This window comes from Euprymna scolopes, chromosome 23 (genome assembly GCF_053919585.1).
Source record: "Euprymna scolopes isolate OS-2025 chromosome 23, ASM5391958v1, whole genome shotgun sequence".
NCBI classification, from domain to species: domain Eukaryota; kingdom Metazoa; phylum Mollusca; class Cephalopoda; order Sepiida; family Sepiolidae; genus Euprymna; species Euprymna scolopes.
The window spans coordinates 25,077,158-25,097,277 of NC_136504.1; positions in this window are offsets into that span (position 1 = coordinate 25,077,158).

Genomic DNA, 20,120 nt, shown 5'->3' on the forward strand with positions numbered 1-20,120 from the left:
ACTTTGGATGCAATTCTATTTCCATGTGCCTAGCCATTCATAGCTTTCTTGTTTGTATACTTTTTGGCATACCATCCCTATATCCTTTTGCATTTCCAATGCTTTTTTATTCTTGTTAATTAGTATTTTTACTTACAGTCTTATTTTTAAACTTACATTCATGATAGTATTGTCTTTTTTAGTAGCAGGTCGCTTCCTGCTGGGTTTTAGGTCTTTGTGTTTTGGGCCTTAGGAGTTGCCTCTTGGTCCTCCATCGGTTCTCTCTGATAAAACAGTTAGAGTATTATAAAGTTCTAAAATGTTCATACCTTCACTATTAAATTTTTCTTGACTTTCTTGCAGTTTCTTTTGCGGTTAATTTAACTTATTTCCTTTGGCGTTAGGTTAGTTCTTAGAAGAACTGGTCTGATCTACTTTTCTTGAAGACTGGTACCACAGAAGCGATTTTCCAGCAGTTGGGAAAGCAAGATTCGTTAAGGCATTTATTATAAAGTTTGGACAGAACTGGAGCAACCTCGGCAGAGCATTTTTTTAGTAGCACAGCCGGGATGAGATCTGGTCCACATGCTTTTGAGGTGTCTAGGTTTTTTATAATAGTATGTACCTGAGAAGGGGTGATTTTCAAATGGTCTAGTGTGGCGTCTGTTCGCAAACGAAAATCAGGAAGGAGTGGTGTACTGGGTCCAGTATGGAGTTTGAGGCAAACCGACTGGCAAGCAGATTAGTCTTGTCAGTTGCCGTGCAAGCAACCTCATGATTGTTTGATAGTGGGGGAATAGTTGACTGTCCATTATTTACTACGCTGTTGTAGATTTTCCAAAATCCCGGGTTCTTAATTTCTGTGCTTCGATGCGTTTTCTGGTGGCTTCAGAGTAATCTGTCTTAGCTGTCTCTATCACTCTCTTACAATTATTTCTAGCTTCCATATACTTCTGTTTATTTGAGATGGACTTCTGTCGGTTGAATCTGCGGAACGCATGCTGCCTTTGACAAATGGCAGCCGCACGAGCACAAGTAAACCATTGGGGAGAGTGGGGCTTACTATAGAATTTCCGTGCGGGAACACGTGCTTCAATTGCAGTTTTGAACCATTCAGTGGTCTCATTTGCACACTGTTCCACTGGAAGAGTAAAGATATTTTGCCATGGGGCATCTCTGATGAGCTCTCTGATGGCTTCCCAATCAGCCTTTTTGTAATACCTCGTTGTTTTGAGTAGTGGGTCTTCAGTTTTAGGGCGAAAATTTAGGCAGATTTCTTATCACAGCGTGGTCAGCATTCCCGAGTGGGCTGTGAGCATTTGTTGTACAATCATCGGGAACCGTTGTCAGAAAGAGATCTAGAAGTGAGGCATGTTGATCTTGCTGGTCTGGGAAACGTGTCGGAAATGCAACCATCTGGGATAGTGAATGGGATATAGAGAAGCTATGTGTTGTGCTACCAGCTACGTCTGTGTGATTAGAGAATCCTAGCCAATTACTGTGGTGGACATTGAAGTCACCAAATACATGTATTTGTGCGCTAGTATCGAGGGAGAGTGCTATATCTATGCTGTCTGAGACTTTGTTTGTTAGAGTACAGTCTTGGGTTGAGGCAGAGCGGTAGAGAAAATACAAGTAGCTAATATTGTGTTGCAATTTAGTCTGAAGCACATAAAGGCCTGGTCGTCTGATTCTAGTTTTATTTCTCTAGTCAGAAATCTCGTTGTCATGGATGCAAACCTTCTAAAACCCGATACAAAGTCACTCGTCAAATTATAGCTGCAACTTTAGCAGCCTCTCTAGAATGTCTTGCAAAAACTATTGAAAAAGTGAAAATTAACGGGAGATCTACGAATGCTTTGCTCGGTACCAGCAACTCAGAAAATGTTATCAAAGAAAACTTGGTAAAAAAATTGTATCTTGTCTCCGCACCCAGCAGAGTAACAATGACAAACGTGTCATTGTCTGCACAAGTAATTGATTATTGTTTAGTGGACTTACTATTTAATGACGTTTCCTATAAAACCACTAAATTATCCGTAATGAAAACCCTGCATTGAAAATTTGTGAATTAACGACAGCAAAAATCCAGTACCTGTCACTTTTCGAAACCCCAACTTAAAACTGAACACCCATAGCAGTGAGAAGCAGACGTTTTTCTTATAATAATAAAAAATTTTATTGACTCTGATATAAAAAGACTACTCGAGGAGAGTATAATTAAGTCTAGAAAATCGCCTTGGAGAGCTCAGGTAGTTATAACCACTTCTGAAAACCATAAAAAGAGAATGGTTATAGATTACCCTCAAACCATAAATAGATTTACTCTTTTGGACGCCTTCCCACTACCCAGATGAAATGATAGGCGAAATAGCCAAACATCGTATGTTTAGCACTCTGGACTTGAAAAGCGCGTACCATCAGCTACAAACAGCTTTTGAGGTAAACGGTCGACAATATCAATTTCGCAGGATTCCTTTTAGCGTTAGGAATGAGATAGCCAGCTTCCAAAGGATAGTCGACCAAATCATAACGGATGAGAAACTGGAAGGCACGTTTGCGTACATTGACAACGTCACAGTATGCGGCCATAATAAAGAGGAATATGACGAAAATCTCAGCCGGTTCATGTCCGCTGTCGACAAATACAGCCTTACCCTAAACGACGACAAATGCTTGTTTGGACTCGACAAAATAAACCTACTGCAGTATACCATAAGCAAAGGTTTTATAACACCGGACGCAGATCGATTTAAACCTTTACTCCAGACACAATCGGTCTTCTCTTCGATGTGCTATAGGCATGTTTGCTCACTACTCCCAACGGATTGCATAGTTCTCAGAAAAGATACATCCATTAACACAAGTTATGACGTTTCCTGTCCCGTCAGCCGCATTTGAGGGACTGAAAAAGGATATTGCAAAATCAACAATTAGAACAATAGATCAAAATATTCCTCTGGTTGTTGAAACGGATGCATCAGACTGTGCTATTGCTACTTCTTTGGGACAAGCTAATCGTCCTGTAGCCTTTTTACAAGGACCCTGTCGGAAGCTAAACCTCGACATCCCGCAATTCAACAGGAAGCCCACGCCATAGTCGAGACATTAAGAAAATGGCGGCACTACTTGATCGGACGCAACTTTAAACTTATTACTGACCAAAAATCAGTTTCTTTTATGCTCAACTCTAAGACTACTGTTATATGATAAGGGATGTCCCCCTTTTCATGTAAGTAAAAAAATAGGAAATTAGTTAAATGTAAATATGAAATAGGATAGTCAAGGATTCGAATTTGCCAAGCTAGATTTGGAATTGAAAATTCCAATCATAAGTTAAAATAACTACAGAATGTTATTGAAAATAAGAAATGTGGTTATTCGAAAAATAGGTTACAGAACTCGGGGTTATGTCAAGTTTTGCAACGTGGCGCATGTCAAGGCAACGTGCTCGATGATCACATATTTAATCATGCGAGGACGTGACGAGTTCTCAATATAGGTATAGTTTTAGATGCAGTCTGATAGAAAGAGGGGAGAGAGAGCCGAGAGAGAGGTCAGAGACAGCCGCTGACACCAAACCTTAGAAGTGAAGGTTAAAGAAAAGCCATGTAAAAAAAAACTTTCAATTCCTCGAGCGAAATCAGGACCGGTCATGAAATAAAGGACGTCAACATGTGTTTTTGTATTTGCGTCGTCGTGTTGTTATTCAACAGAAAAGGTATTGTTCATTTGTGTTATAAGAACCTTGATAAAATCATCGTCTAAAAAATATGTGTTAGAAAGTATATGTGTCAAAGTATAAATGTTATAGAGATACTCCCGTTCACAGAACTGTCAAAAGTATAAATATCAAACCCTCGGTCTATCTATCTATATATCAAATCTCCTTTCATTGTGTATTACAAGCCGCTGGTTCTTTTTTATTAACATGTACCACAAACAGGAACATGTTAAGACATATGAACACTCAACACATGAATACTCCTAAGACTGTCTCTGGATATCACACTAAGACTTTCTAATACTAACATGAACAACAATACAAATATATACGCCATCTTAATAATAATACCCAGTATATAACACTACGAGCAAAATAAAGAATGAGAAAATAGCGAGGTGGAGAACTGAACTATCTTGTTTCTCTTTTGACATCAGCTACCGACCCGGCAAGGAGAACCTAACAGCTGATACACTGTCAGGAGTATGCTGTATGGCATCAAGCGGGGACGAACTCCGAACGTTACATCACAATCTCTGTCACCAGGCATTACTCGAATGGCTCATGCTGTGAGGTGTAGAAACTTGCCTTTCTCGGTGGAGGAGGTAAAAGAATTACAAATTCCTGCCGAACGTGTGCTAAAATAACGCCTCGGTTTTATAAACCCAGAACTGTCGTTTTAATAAAAGCAACACAATCGTTTGAAAAACTAAATCTTGATTTTAAAGGACTGCTAGCAAGTAAAACAAAGAACCGATATATATTAACTGTTGTCGACGAATATTCACGATTTTTCTTTTGCCTTCCCTTGATCAGACATATCGGCTACTGAAATTATATGCCTCTGTTCATTATTCGCTGTCTTTGGAGTTGCTGCCTATTCGGACCGAGGGGCTTCTTTCATGTCAGAGCAGTTTCGACAATTTCTACATGAACGAGGATTAGCTATAAGACGAACAACACCATACAACCCTAAGGGTAATGGCCAATGCGAAAGATATAATGGCATTATTTGGAAGATAGTTTAAATAACGGATGTTCGATTGATAATTGGGAAAATCTCCATCCTGTCGCATTATACGCCATTCGATCCCTATTGTGTACTGCACGAATGACACCCCACACGAAAGGTTTTTACCTTTTCAATGACGGAGTTCGGTGGAAGTATCGCTTCCATCTTGGCTGCTCGATCCAGTACTGTTTCTGAGACGACATGAACGTTACACCAAGAACGATCCCTTGGTGGACAGGGTATAACTCATGGAGATGAACCCCCAGTACTCTCTAGTTAGACATGCAGGTGGCAGAGAGTTTAATGTGTCTCTTAGATACCTAAAACCTGCCGGAGACGTACAAGAACCGCGGACCTGAGGAGAGACAAACTCCCCCTGACACTGAAGCCTCGCCTGAAGATTAGGACACTTAAATTGCTCCTGTTACGTCGTCTAATGACACTGTCTCCATTAGGGCTCTGTCAGATACTTCGGATAGGCCAACACCTGAATCCCTGACAGATGAAGGATTCGTAGCAGCGAAAAAAGGTGCTCATCCAGAGATTGACTGACGCGGAACGGTCTGTTCCTCAGAGATGGAAACATTTCGGAGCGAAGTATTTAAGAGCCCATAGACAGACTCGCACTGAAGAGCCTTCCTGTTTGAGTATTCCGACCCCGAATCATGGACTGCCGAATCGGCCACTACGAGCTCGTAGGGAGCTTGGACATTTCTTCCCTATGAGTGAGAAATTTGGTGGAGGAGAATGTTGTGAATGTGGATTAGCTCCTCTTTGATAATCTAAGCTATAAAAGCTGTACATTTCCGCTTGTCAAGTAGAGGAGTAGTAGAATTCTTAATAATCTTTTGTCTTGTTTTTATTACAGCTGGTTTATGTGGGTCTGCAAATGCAAGGTAGTAATATGTGTGTGTGTGTGTGTATGTGTGTGTGTGTGTGTAGTTGGTAATATATATATATATATATATGTATAGTTGGTAATATATATATATGTGTATATGTGTGTATAGTTGGTAATATATATATATATATATATATATATATATATATATATATATATATATTGTGTATATTTAGGCAGCATTTTCTCATTTAGACAAATATTATTAAATAGCACGGAATTATTCTGTTTTACAATTTTCTTTTTTATCTTCTCCAATCTCTGAATAGTCCTTTTCGTGTTCTTCTCAAAATTGTATATGTTGGATCCATAATCGCGAACGCTTTCGACAGAAGTACTTCTCTCATCCTCAGGCATATTGTAGAAATAAATGTAGAGATTGTTTTTTAATTTACCTATATATACATTTTTCCTAGTCACGTGGTAATTTGTTACAGGTTAGGTGGGCGGACTTTTTTTTACATATATTAAACACATTTATATATACAAACACATATATACATTTTCAAACATTTATCCCAAACATTTAAAAACGTTCCGGCTGCACTCATAATTAATATTATTTATTTGAGGCTTCTTTGTTTTAATGTACAATGCTTCGAGTATTCTTAGCCTATTTACATTTCTCTCACTCTGCAATACTCTTGTATTTTCTACCATAATTCTTCGAAAGTCCGAATGTTGGCAGCCATGTCCCTTCAAATGTTGTGATATGGAGCTAGAGTCAGAGATGTGGAGAGTCAATGTTCGCGACAATGTGTTAGTTGTTGAACCAACATAGCTACTAATATTGGAGATACACTCTCATATTGGGCAGCTAAATTTGTAAACTACATTGGTCCTTTCCAACAGGTCATTTGCTTGCGAAATGTTGTTTTTCATTACAAGGCTTGTTGTCTGTATTTTTTTATAATATATGATAAATTTTATTTTTTATTATTTTTGGGAGCTACATATCTACGGATTATATTTTTAAGAATACTCTCATCGATTTTTGAGTTTTTGTGTAACTGGTTACGGTAATATATATTAACAGGTTGATAATTTTCTTGAATATTACTAATTTGATTTAAATTACTAATGGCTAGTTTTATTTCTTTATCTACAAGAGAGTTAGGGAATCGATCATTTACTAACACTTGTTTTATATTTTTTAATTCATTAAAGAATATTTTTTTGCTGGAGAAAATCACCTTTGCACGATGCATAAGATGTAGAGCAGACTATTAAGTCCTGGCGATTTGTTGCAGTCAACCTTTTTTAGTGCAGTCAAGATCTGCTGCTCTGTCACCCTGCCTTCGCAATAAGCCGCTCTATCGGTATCGAAGTGGGAAGAGTTAGCCAAATAATCGCCAAAATCTTGTACAGGAAGATGAGGTTGTTGCGTAAATCGTTCCTCGAAATGCTCCCGAAATCCTTTGCAAATCTCCAGAGTCGATTCTAAAGTTTGTCTATCCGAATGCTTGACACTCGCGATATACAGAGATCCGAAGACGCGTTCTCTCAAAATTAGAGACAGAAAAAGACCTTTTTTTTTTCTTAAAAAAAATGTAATTTTAATATTTACACATCTGAACGTAACGACTTTTATTCTATAAATAGATAGGAACACGTGCACAATTTATCCGGAAATAGAAATCTTCTTACGCTCTAGAAAGGCACGACAACATGCCAGTTGGCAAAAAGACGCAGGACTATTATGGCAAACGGACGTTAAGTATTTTTAAAATTCATCCTAAATGTTTTTCATGGTACCTTGTTTAAACTTGTTTTTCTTGTTTTATTTATGTATTTATATTTATTTGTATCTATTTCCTGTCTTATTCGTCACCCCCCCCCATGCTACAAAGTAAACTAGTGATAAAAACAAAACATAATGCCGGGAATTATTTTTCTCTATTAGAGTAGATAAACTTAAGACTTTTAAATAAAAAAAAGTTAGAACTTTTTTTTTCTTAAAAAAAATGTAATTTTAATATTTACACATCTGAACGTAACGACTTTTATTCTATAAATAGATAGGAACACGTGCACAATTTATCCGGAAATAGAAATCTTCTTACGCTCTAGAAAGGCAGGACAACATGCCAGTTGGCAAAAAGACGCAGGACTATTATGGTAAACGGACGTTAAGTATTTTTAAAATTCATCCTAAATGTTTTTCATGGTACCTTGTTTAAACTTGTTTTTATTGTTTATTTATGTATTTGTATTTATTTGTATCTATTTCCTGTCTTATTCGTCACCCCCCCCCATGCTACAAGGTAAACTAGTGATAAAAAAACAAAATATAATGCCGGGAATTATTTTTCTCTATTAGAGTAGATAAACTTAGGACTTTATTTAAGTAATATACTGAATATATACTATTACTGCAAGCTTGCCTATATTGAAAATGCTTGCTTTCTGTCTAGCTAATCAAACCATCTAATATAGTTAGTCTTATTTTCTATTACATTCGAAATATAATACAGTGACATTAGCAAAGAAAAAGTTACCTATGAAAACGAACCTCCTAAATTAAAACCTTGAATAATTATCTAAACTCGAATATAAATTAATATTAAGCCGACTTTACAAATTGATAAAAGTTAATTATTGGATTTTAATTATAAAGGTCAAGCTCCATTATTCAAACTGGAGACAGATAACGACTAACTTCCACCCATTAATATGGGGAGGGGGAGATTATCATCAAAAGTGTCCTGAATTGATAACTTAGCACCGGACTTACTACTTAGAGATAAATAAATTACTTGTACCCATTCCCCTCCTCCCTTTTTTTAAGGGAGAGTAGATAATACAGTGGATGTGTTATCGGCAGCTCCAGTAACTCTCGCTTCTCCTTTTTTGTCCCTCAGTCCTCATTCAATGAGTGATTTTTCTGACAAAGGGTGAAGAAAAAGCTGCTTACAGGTCGGTAGTACTTGGTGAACGGTAGTCTGAGATGTCGGAAATTTTTCTGTCTCTATGTCTGTCCTTGTGGCCATGTCACTAGTAAGGGTGCTGGAGGTAAACGTTTTGTCTGGGCTGACGTTATCCGCCTGATAGGACCCGAACCTTGGATTAACCACTAAGGAGGCTGTCAAAGTACTGGGACTGCTGTATTGCCATTTGGTGAGTGGATCTGGACCATGCAGTAGTCTCTGGTGGGGCATCTCGATGCAATACTAGTGGGTAATTGTCACGGCTTTACCTTTTCGTGTGCTACAAAAAAAAATCCTGTCTTTTTTTCTCTTACTTTCCCACTCTGTACTGCTCTAACCAAGTATGCCGACCTGTTTCCACAAATCCCAAAACCTCAACATGAAATATCTCCAGAAAAAAAACTCGAATAAACCCAGAACCCCATCTTCCAACGTAGACCCCTACTACCATGTCTCCTTCTCCAACATCAGGGGTCTACGTTCACACCTTCCAGAGGTTAAACCCCAATTACAGGAGACGAAACCGAACATATTATTTCTAAGCGACACTGGAATAGGGCCGACCACTTCCCTTGATGAGTTCATAATTAACGGATACTCTAATTTAACAGCTAAATCTGACACCCAAGATCGCCATGGGCATGGAATATATGCCTACATTAAAGATGGCTTCCCGTGTGGCAGGGATATCTCTAGAGAAGATCCTAATTTACCCTATATGTGCTTCAGGGTTGCACTTGCTAACACCACTGCATTTATATTTGCCCTCTATCGGCCCCACAACAGCGGAGTTACTATCTTTAAGAGCATATCTGAGAAAATAGACCACATCCTGTCTTCAGATCCCTCGGCTAACATCCACATCTCTGGTTACTTCAACGTCCATAACGTGGAATTGCTGACCCATTCAAATAAGACAGAAGATGAGGGGAGGTTTTGTCATGATTTTGCCATTGCTTATGACCTCAGTCAGATTGTTCGCGAACCAACCCGTCTGCCCGATACACCCGGTCAATATGCAAGCCTCTTAGACTTTTTTCTCTCAACTTCCCCTGAGCTATGTTCATCTTCCGTTCATTCTCCTCTAGGATCCTCCGACCACTCAGTTGTATCAGTTGTAAAAACGAAATGTAATAAGTCCCCTGACGTACCCTTCCACCGTACTGTATACCGATACTCTATGGCTGATTGGGATAGATTCCGTACATTCATATCTGATTTACCTTTGTACTCAATGTTTAAAAAGGAAGTGTCCTCTATAGTATCAGATCTGACCGAATGGTTACTTGTAGGCATAGACCAATTCATACCATCTAAAAAAATTCCAACAAAAACCTAACAACCAGCTATGGTTCTCCCCAGAATGTGCTGCTTCTATCGCGCACAGAAATCACTTTTTCCATAGCTACCAGCGTAATAGATGCACTGAAACTAAAGCTACTTTCAGGACTGTCAGCTACCACTGTAAAAGAGTAATCAAAAATGCAAGAGAGCTATATGCCCAGTCTTTTAAATCCAAGGTAGCTGATCAGCGGCTTGGTTCCCACCAATTTTGGAAAATATCAAATAGGATCCTGACGAAGGCCATCAACTCCCCATATTTCCTCCTATAACACAGAACACGCAAGGTAACATACAAATATCCGTGCATGAGATCGCCAAGCCAATCAAGAACCTTGGTTCCAGTAAAGCAACTGGCCCTGACGGCATCCCATATTATAGTGTTAAAAAAGCTTCAACCAGAACTTGGTGCCATACTTACGAAACTGTTTAAGCGCTGCCTTAAGGAAAAGTGCTTTCCGGCTCCCTGGAAGACCTCATCAGTTTGCCCTGTATTTAAGAATTCAGGTGATAAGTCATCTCCCTCTCAGTACAGACCAATAAGTCTCCTGTGTGTTATGAGTAAGTTGCTGGAATCCATATTAAATAGAGAAATAGTCAACCACCTCAGCAGAAACAACCTTCTAGTGACACACAATATGGTTTCCGCTCTGCAAGATCTACCGCAGATGTGCTGACGGTTATATCTCACAGGATTAGTGAATCTCTTGACAAAGGCTTCCTTTCTAGGGCAATTGCTCTTGACATATAAAAAGCCTTCGACAAGGTATGGCATAATTGTCTACTTCACAAGATTTCCAGCTACGGTATAACTGGAAATGTTTTCTCAATCATTAAATCATTTCTCTCCAATAGGCTCATGAGAGTAGTGGTCGATGGACAAAAATCAGAGGCCTGCAGTATTAATGCTGGAGTCCCTCAGGGGTCAATCCTGGGCCCAACTCTCTTCCTGATCTACATCAATGACCTCCCTAAACACATACTTAAATCATTCGTTGACATCTATGCTGATGACACGACCATCTACGGCAACACATCAAAGGCTGTAAATGACAAAGTTCTCTCTGATTCTCTCTCCTCTGATCTCGAGCGCGTAGTTCAGTGGGGGAAGACGTGGCTGGTTACCTTTAATGCGTCTAAAACCAAACTCCTATCCTTACATCATCAACGCTTTTATCCCCATCTGGCATCAATTGTGATGGATGGCTCTCGTCTGGGAGAGGCCCCGTATTTTGACAAGCTTCTGGGATTGACCTTTACTCCTGATCTGAAATGGAACACGTACATCAAGTCTGTTGCCAAGGTCGCTGGAAAGATGGTGGGATCCTTCTACTGCTCCAGAAGATATCTCACTACTGATGCAATTCTCTATCTATATAAAAGCCAAGTACGTCCAAGGATGGAATACTGCTGCCATATCTGGGCAGGAGCTGCTAAAACAGCCTATCCTGCCTTGACAGAGTACAAAATAGACTTCGTGGCTTAGTGGGGGGTGCCCTTTTCTCTACCCTGCAACCTCTCTCCCACAGAAGAGACGTTGCGAGCCTATCATTGTTTTATCGTAATTTTCATGGCAGGTGCTCGTCTGAACTCCAATCCCTGATCCCCCCTCGCCAATCCTTCACGAAAAACACCCGTCTAGCTGAATCCACTGTGAAAAATTTCTCCCACTCTTTATCTGTGCCTAAATCAAAACGTGGATTCATGAACAAAGCTTCTTTCTTAGAACTGCATGCCTGTGGAACTCTGTTCCGTCTTCCTGCTTCCCACCTGACTACAACTTGGATGTGTTCAAGTCCAACGTTAACAAATTCCTAATGAAACGCCCTCTTAAGTAAACACTTCATCAAATCTCCACACTAACGTAATGTACTTGCAATAACCCTTATCCCTGAGTGGCTTCTGGGCCTTGATAAGTGGTGACCGTACGCTCATCCGCGTCGTTTATTGCATCGTTAGACACGTTTTTTGCTAGCCCTACCTACTTGACCTTCGTAACGCTCGTCAGCCGCTAGCAGAAGGACTTGTTTTGCTAACTCTTGACTAAAAGTATCTCCCCGTTACCCATCACCTGGGCTTGTTTCTCTTCTAGCTGCTTTTCCGTCCTGAGCGTATTCGACGGAGAAGCTTTTCTTAGATTTTAGACACATTATTTACTATAAGTAACATACTTCTAAAGCCTCGTGCATAAATAGCTAGATACTACACTTTGATCCCAACTCGAAAGCCAGGTTTCTAACATCGGACTAGCAACGTCTGTTTCTTGCAAGTCATCTTGTTTTTTTATTAATCAATAACTAAGTCAGACCCACCAAGTTCATATTGTTATTTTTTGTTTTTTGTTTTTGTTAGAAAATGTATGGACTATTGTTGTCAGATCTAGACCGGTGCATCTAGAACTAGTCTTCACTCTTAGACAAGGTCTAGAAAAAAGCCTCAAATCTAATGTCCCGCACTGCCGATAAAGTTTTAACCTCTGTCCCATCGCCGCAATGTCACATATTCTTTTACAAATAATTTAACGGAATATGCTCTGATGCACTCATAGAACTTGTACCCGCTCGACTAACCCGCAAAACAGCAAAATCCCACCATTTTCTTGTTTACGTTCCTAGATGCCAGGAAGCCTTCTATTCTAATAGTTTATTCCTTCAATCTGCTAGACATTGGAATCCCCTCCTGATTTCTTCCGTGACTGTACTAAGCTGCAAAAATTTAAGTGGAATGTGAACAGATATCTTAGCTGTTTGATCAGCCACGATTTTCTGTTAAATTTGTTCCCAGATTAGTAGCCCATTACATTTCAACTAGCAATATGTCTTGTTTGATTTGAAAACACGAAAATAAAAATAAAATAAAAAGTATACACCTCTCATATTTTGTTTCTGTATGAGTAACAAACACTGAACGGTAAAAAAAATTAAATCAAAATGACGTCCATCGTTTAGAGTCGAATGAAAAAGTTACCGACATTTGACGGCAAGTATAAAAAGCGCGCGGAAAACTTATTGCTATTTTTCTTATACATAAGAATTGTGAAACTTTACATAACACATTTTCCCCATAATAAATCTGTAATCAATAAAAATAAGAAACGATCAAACAATATTACAAATATATATAATTCATATTTTAAGTGCAATTTTCCTGTCGGTGAAATTCAAGAGCAAAAAAAATGAAATGATTTCAAGGTAAAAAATATTTTTTTTATTTAAATTCCCAACATTTCTTTGGTCTTATAAGTGGGCTCGATTAAATTAAGAATATTTTGCAGAACATATCTTTTTTACTAAAGAAACATATATATATATGTGTGTGTGTGTGTGTGTGTGTGTGTGTGTGTGTGTGTGTGTGTGTGTGTGTGTGTGTGTGTGTGTGTGTGTGTGTGTGTGTTAGCAGTGATCATCTAAAAATTTTAACCGGCTGTTTTTTTTTCCTCTGCAAAGTGTAGCGATTATACATACATCTTTATGGATATAGATCGTTTTCGTTCAAGAGGTTTTCAATCAAATCTTGGAAATAAAACTTTTTTTTTATTATTTGTAGTTCATCTTGTGAATACATATGTGCGTTTTTATGTCGAATATGAACATTCGTATTTGTGTACATGATTAACACCACAACCGTGGAATTTTATATTTAACGAATTCTGCATATATATATATATATATATATATATATATATATATATATATATATATATATATATATATATAAGTGAACGTGTCTGTGTGTCTGTCTGTATATCTGTCTGTGTACATTTTCCTTCGCAATAACTCTATCAATTTTCAATCTACAGACTCGAAATTTGATATATAGGGTACTGAGATTTGTAAAAATCGATGTGATCGGGTTTCGGCCAGAAATTTGGCTGTTAAGGTGTCAAAGTTTAATGATTTGACCTTTGAGAACTCTACCAAAATCCTCCGACAATTTTGGATCTAAACACTTGAAATTTTAGATATAGGTTCCTTGGACATGGAGCTAACTTAATAACTTAATTAGAGCCCAAAACAATAAATTTTAAGGGGTCGTAATAAGGGTCAAATTTAAAAAATTGATCGTTTTTTTGTTTTTTTTGTTGTTGTCTTTTTTTGCTCAACATACACCTCCAGACACCCGGGCAACGCCGGGCACGTATGCTAGTATATATATATATATATATGTATATATATATATATATATATATATATATATATATATATATATATTCCAGTTCAGTTATATCTCTCTATATACCTATTTTTGACAATTGGTATTCGTTCTTCTCCCTTTCTCTTTCTCTCTCTCTCCCTCTCTTTCTCTCTCTCTCTCTCTCTCTGCCTTCTAACACACACACACACACACACATACACACACACACACATACACATAATATATATAGAGAGAGAGAGCGAGAAAGGGAGAGAGAGAGGGAGAGAGAGAGAGGGGGAATACGAAGTAGTCTCGCGTTGCCCGGTCGTAAAATACGCATAAATATTATTTTAATTCATGCATATTTATTATCTATAATTATAGAGCCAAGTCTCTATTGATTATTATCCAATATATATTAATGATTTCAAAAGTTATAAAAATATGACTTCGATACCATTCGCTAGAATCGAAATCCGAACGTTCAGCACTCCAGCCTTAGTCGTTTCCGGCGTCATCATTGTCTAAACTACCGATAGATGGATACAGAAAGTTTAAAATTAAGCTACAATGTTCTATGAATGTTCTATTTTGCGCATGCGCAACAGTAATAGCGGAGTAATATTTTAATCGAATTACCCTGCGAATTGTCAACTGTTTTCTTTTCAATTTTGACCCCTTAGCAGCAATTTTCGCCGGCTAAAAACCAAACCGAAAGTGTGCTATAGTTCCAAATACCCTATCTATCAAATTTCGACTTTGTAGGCTAGGTATTCAGAGAGGGATTTGGAAGAGACCTTTCGCAAATATACTGACAAGGTCACTTTCATATATATTTTCTGGGCTCAATATCAAACAGGGCAGAGATAGTTAGTTGTCTAGCAGGTTGATTGGTCTCAGCAGCGAGTGTATCTTGTGATACGTCTATCACTTACCAAAATATCACTCTATTTATACTTTCTATGTTCATTCTAATGAGCAACAGGCAACTCCAGTAAAAAATGTATGGTTATAGTCTCTTAGTTTTTTCAGACTTGCAGACATACATTACTATTTAGTCATACTGTCTAACCGATTCCAACGACCTTTACAACCAAACATAGCCATCTGTTCTTCGATTCTACAATACATTGTAGTATATCTTACATCTTTTTATTCCGAAGCACAGTACATAATCAAACAATCCATTGTCTATTACTATATTAAATAGAACTGCTTTTTTACTCATGGCGGATAAAAGGGAATAGGTGTTTATACAGTTCTCAAAAGCATGTAATAATGTATTAATAACCATAATATATCTCACTTTATTTGATTGTATACTTCTCCATTGTTTAAACTGTTTGGATTTTATAGCTGTGAACTTCTTCTTCTTCTTCTTCTTCTTCCTCTTCTTCTTCTTCTTCTTCTTCTTCTTCTTCTTGTTTCTTTTATGTACTTATGGAACTTTTCACAAAGTTTTCAATTTTGATGTTAACAGGCAATACTATATGTTTATTAGAATACTAGTTATTTTTCATCTCTAGAAAAAAAAGCATAATTCTTGAAACTTCATGGAATATGGAAATAATCTTTTGTATTATGTATTTCTTGTTTTGTTTTTATTTTCAATACATTTTTGTTAATTTGCATCATTTAATTCTATGTAATCTGTAAATATTAATACGAAATGACTATACGGGTAAGAATTGCTTTTTGTTCCTAAATAAATTAGGCAATGCTGAGCAAAGCTTTTAACATTGTAAGGTATGTAACGCGCTGGATCGTTAAACGTTGGACATAGAATTTCCGGGGTTAATCCCTATTCCCGAGCAATGTCGGGACACAGGTTTGTTAGGTTATAATAAAGATGAGATATCACATCAAAAGATGTGATTTTTAATAAAAAGACGGTGTTAATTCACGCTGATTTTGTTGTGCATGCGTATGTGTATAAAATTGGTGAAACTTTATTTTGTTTTCTGTTTTCTTGGCTTTTATAAATCTAATAAACTGCACTTCCGCTGACACAGCTATGATAGGAATTCGCTGAGGTGAACGGAGACTGACTGATAGGTCTTGGCGAAGTTAGACGCTTTACTGTGTATCAACATAGTTTATGTGCTCTTGAAATAATATCAGAAACAACTGCACTTTAGGGGCGCCGATAAACAACGCCTTTTTAAGAGCAGGTTCATGGCGAGATACATTAAATCATCCATCGAGTAATGAAAAGATAAATTCTTACTCTGATACGTAAAACAACTAGTAGTTTGTCTATATAAGACTAAAATTATTCTATACTCCTATAATTCTTTTGTGTGTGTGTGTGTGTGTGTGTGTGTGTGTGTGTGTGTGTGCTAATATTCATATTAAACCCCCTTCTCTCTTTTTACTTAAAAAGAAAATACAACTTTGTTATATATGGTTCTGGAATTGCATTCATTTGCTAATTTGCATACCTTTTAAACATTCATTTTAATTAATTCCATATTACTTTTTTCGGTTTGCTTATGCGATGATCATCTTTCATCAACTATTACATGTAATCATATTCATGCAGATATTCTACATGATTTATACTTGTGTAATATTTTCGTTAAAAGGTTATAGTAAACACAAACCTCGTTCTATATATATTTATGTCTGCGTTTATATATTTGTTACAAATAACATGCCTACCAAACTCCTCTGTCAGTTTTTGGGCTGCGGACATGAAACTTAATATATAGGGTATTTGAACCCATGAAAAATATTAAATTTGGGTTTAGCCCGGAGAAAATCGGTGCATGAGTGTAATTTTTTTTAATGGAATTTGCCAGGTCGACGATAGTATTACGAATATGCATGCAAAACGTATAGCTATGTTTTAATTTTTAGCCTTGCAGCAAACATGCCTTCATAGCTCAGGCATTAACGTTCAAGGAAAAAGTAAATTGTATGCTAAACGTTTTGGTTTCGATTCTCGGTGCTTTCGCACGAGTTATTTTATTTATTTATTTATTACTTTTTAAACAATTACTATGTATTGGGCCCAATATAATATAATATATTCGAAATCTGCATTAATCAAAATATCATATGTAAGCTTATTTTACGACCGGGCAATGCCGGGCGGCTTGCTAGTTAATCTATATAAGACTAAAATTCTGATAACTTTGTTTGCTTGCTTGAATGGTTATGATAGTGACTGGTGACACGAAGTGTTGAAAAAAGTGGCAATTATTCGTCTAAGAAGAAAAAAAACTAGGAGTAAAAATATGATGCCAATTAATAAATAATAGGGCAGGGGGAAGAGCTGATAATCTGTTCGCGCGAATAGTCTGTGCAAAATTCTTTCAACCACCGATTGCTATTACAAATAACACCATTAGTGAAAACCCATCTTTCAAAGCCTTCGGTCTTACATTGGCAGGTAACATGAAATGGAACAAATTCACTCAGGACATTGCCAAAGCTACTGCAAATAAGGTGGCTTCCCTTTATCACACTAGAAAATTACTCCCTCTAGAAATTTTCTATATATTTAGAAAGCCACAATTCGTTCACGCACGTTCGTTCACATCTGAACTGATGCACCTACCACTAGAAAGAATCCAAAAAGAGTTTCAAATCTAATAGGTTCTGCACTATTGGGCAAGCTCCAACCTCTGTCTCATCGCCACAGTGTTACAGCCCTGTACCTGTTTTACAAGTACTTTAATGGAAAGACACGCAAATAGTGGCTCCTACCGTTCCAAGTGTCAATATGTTTCAAGTTTCAATATGTTCCAATGTCAATATGTTTCAAGTTTCACTATGTTTCAAGTGTCAATGTGCTCCAAGTGTCAATATGTTTCAAATGTCAATATATTCCAAGGGTCAATATGTTTCAAGTGTCAATATGCGCCAATGTCAATATGTTTCAAGTTTCAATATGTTCCAATTTCAATATGTTTCAAGTTTCAATATGTTCCAATGTCAATTTGTTTCAAGTGTCAATATATTTCAAGTGTCAATATGTTTCAAGTTTCAATATATTTCAAGTTTCAATATTTTTCAAGTGTCAATATGCTCCAAGTGTCAATATGCACCAAGTGTCAATATGTTTCAAATGTCAATATGTTCCAAGTATCAATATGTTTCAATGGTCAATATGTTTTAAGTATCAATATGTCCTGTTTGGGATGAAAAGGAATATAAAAAATATAAATTTCCAATAAATTAAATCCTATAATCAGAAGGAGAAAATACAAAAAATTATTAAGTATCGATTAATAATATTGATTTTGAAATGTTTTACGGACAATAATGAGTTTTCACAGAAACAAAATATCCATGTTTGAAAATATTTATATTCTTAAATAACTTTATATTTGTTGTATTATCACTCTCTTTCTCATAATAATGCTCTATCTCCAATATTGAGCATCCTCATATCACGTTAGAATTTAAGGATATTTTAATGCACTTGAAAATATATATGTATTGAAGATCATCATATTATATTGGCGATGTACCCATAGACGATCCAATGTTTACATCGTCGGAAGTGAGCAGTAAAGTTTCGGTTCCGGTAGAATATTTCATATGAGACATCCAAGAAGACTCAAGCGCCTCACACAAGTAATTTTAACTATATTTAACTAGATTCTTTTTAAAATTCATGATAATTCGATGAATTCGATAAATGAAAAATAGGTACCTCTTACAGATACCTCTAACATGAATACTGTAAACGTTTATAAATAAAAATACATTTTTCTGCTCTGGTATTTTTATGATGGAGTTATTATTTTTATACGATATATAAAATATTAATATATATAAATTAAAAAGAGAATATAAATGCTCCCCCATCTATTTTTGGGGTATATTAATTATGAAGGGCGTTCCAAAATTAGGGCCTCTTTTTGTAACTCAGAAAGTTAAAGCACTAGAAAGACTGAAGTAGTACCGTTAAAACGAGCAAACTTTTGTGCTCAAAAATTCTTTTTCTACATGATCATCACTATTCTCAATGTATTTTCTACAAGAATTCCAATACCAACATTCTGCCTACCTGGCAATAATACCACGGAAGATATCGCACTCCTTCCGATAATGCATTTTCCAGGTTGTATGAAACTCCTTTTCCTTTAATTATTTTCATATAATTATTATTCACCACCCAAAAAACTTTTTTCAATATTTGTGCTGAAAAGCAAAATACGTGTCTATTCACAGCTGAACATTTTGCTAACCGCATTTCATTTCCTCTGATGATATGAGCCATTATTGAAAATCCATGGATTAAGGAAATTAATATAACACCTTCATTATATTCCTTTGTCAAACAATAAATTCTTAACTCGAATATACATGTCTATATTTTGATTTTCAGAATTTAACTTTCACCACTAAACTTTGGTCTATTCTTAAAGATTGAGTTTCTCCTTTTTGGCTAGGATCACCCTGAAAGTATTACCTCAAGTAATCTATCAGGATATTTCACCTGATTTTTAATCTGTGTCTTATCTCGCTTATATATATATATATATATATATATATATATATATATATATATATATATATATACAAGATATCGATTTATAGAAACAAATTATTTCAGACCAAAAGCAAACACTTGTACGTGATTACATATATATTATTCAACGATTGCTAGGAAATAACCTTACAACACCGCTAGTTTATCTGAACTATGTCATTTACTTCCGCTTATCGCGGTGCCTAGTATTTATTATTATAAAGTCAAAAAAACAAACAATATATATATATATATATATACATATATATATATATATATATATATATATGCCAACGTCTACACAACACATGTTTTATAATTGACAAAAGACAATCCATAAATTATGTAGTATTACCATATCGTTTTTTTGTTTTATTTATTTTCATTTATTTATTTATTTATTTTGCAGCGACACTCGCGTTATATGAACTTTTATACAAACAGATGTTATTCGCTTCCTAATAATCTACATTGTTCGATTTGTTATATTTAGAGATCAAGCGCAGTTGTTTTATACAATTATTTTATGTAGTTTTTATGTGTTATATGTGTAAATTACCATATATGCACGTATACTAGTTGACATATCACATTCATACATCTATATTTTATATATA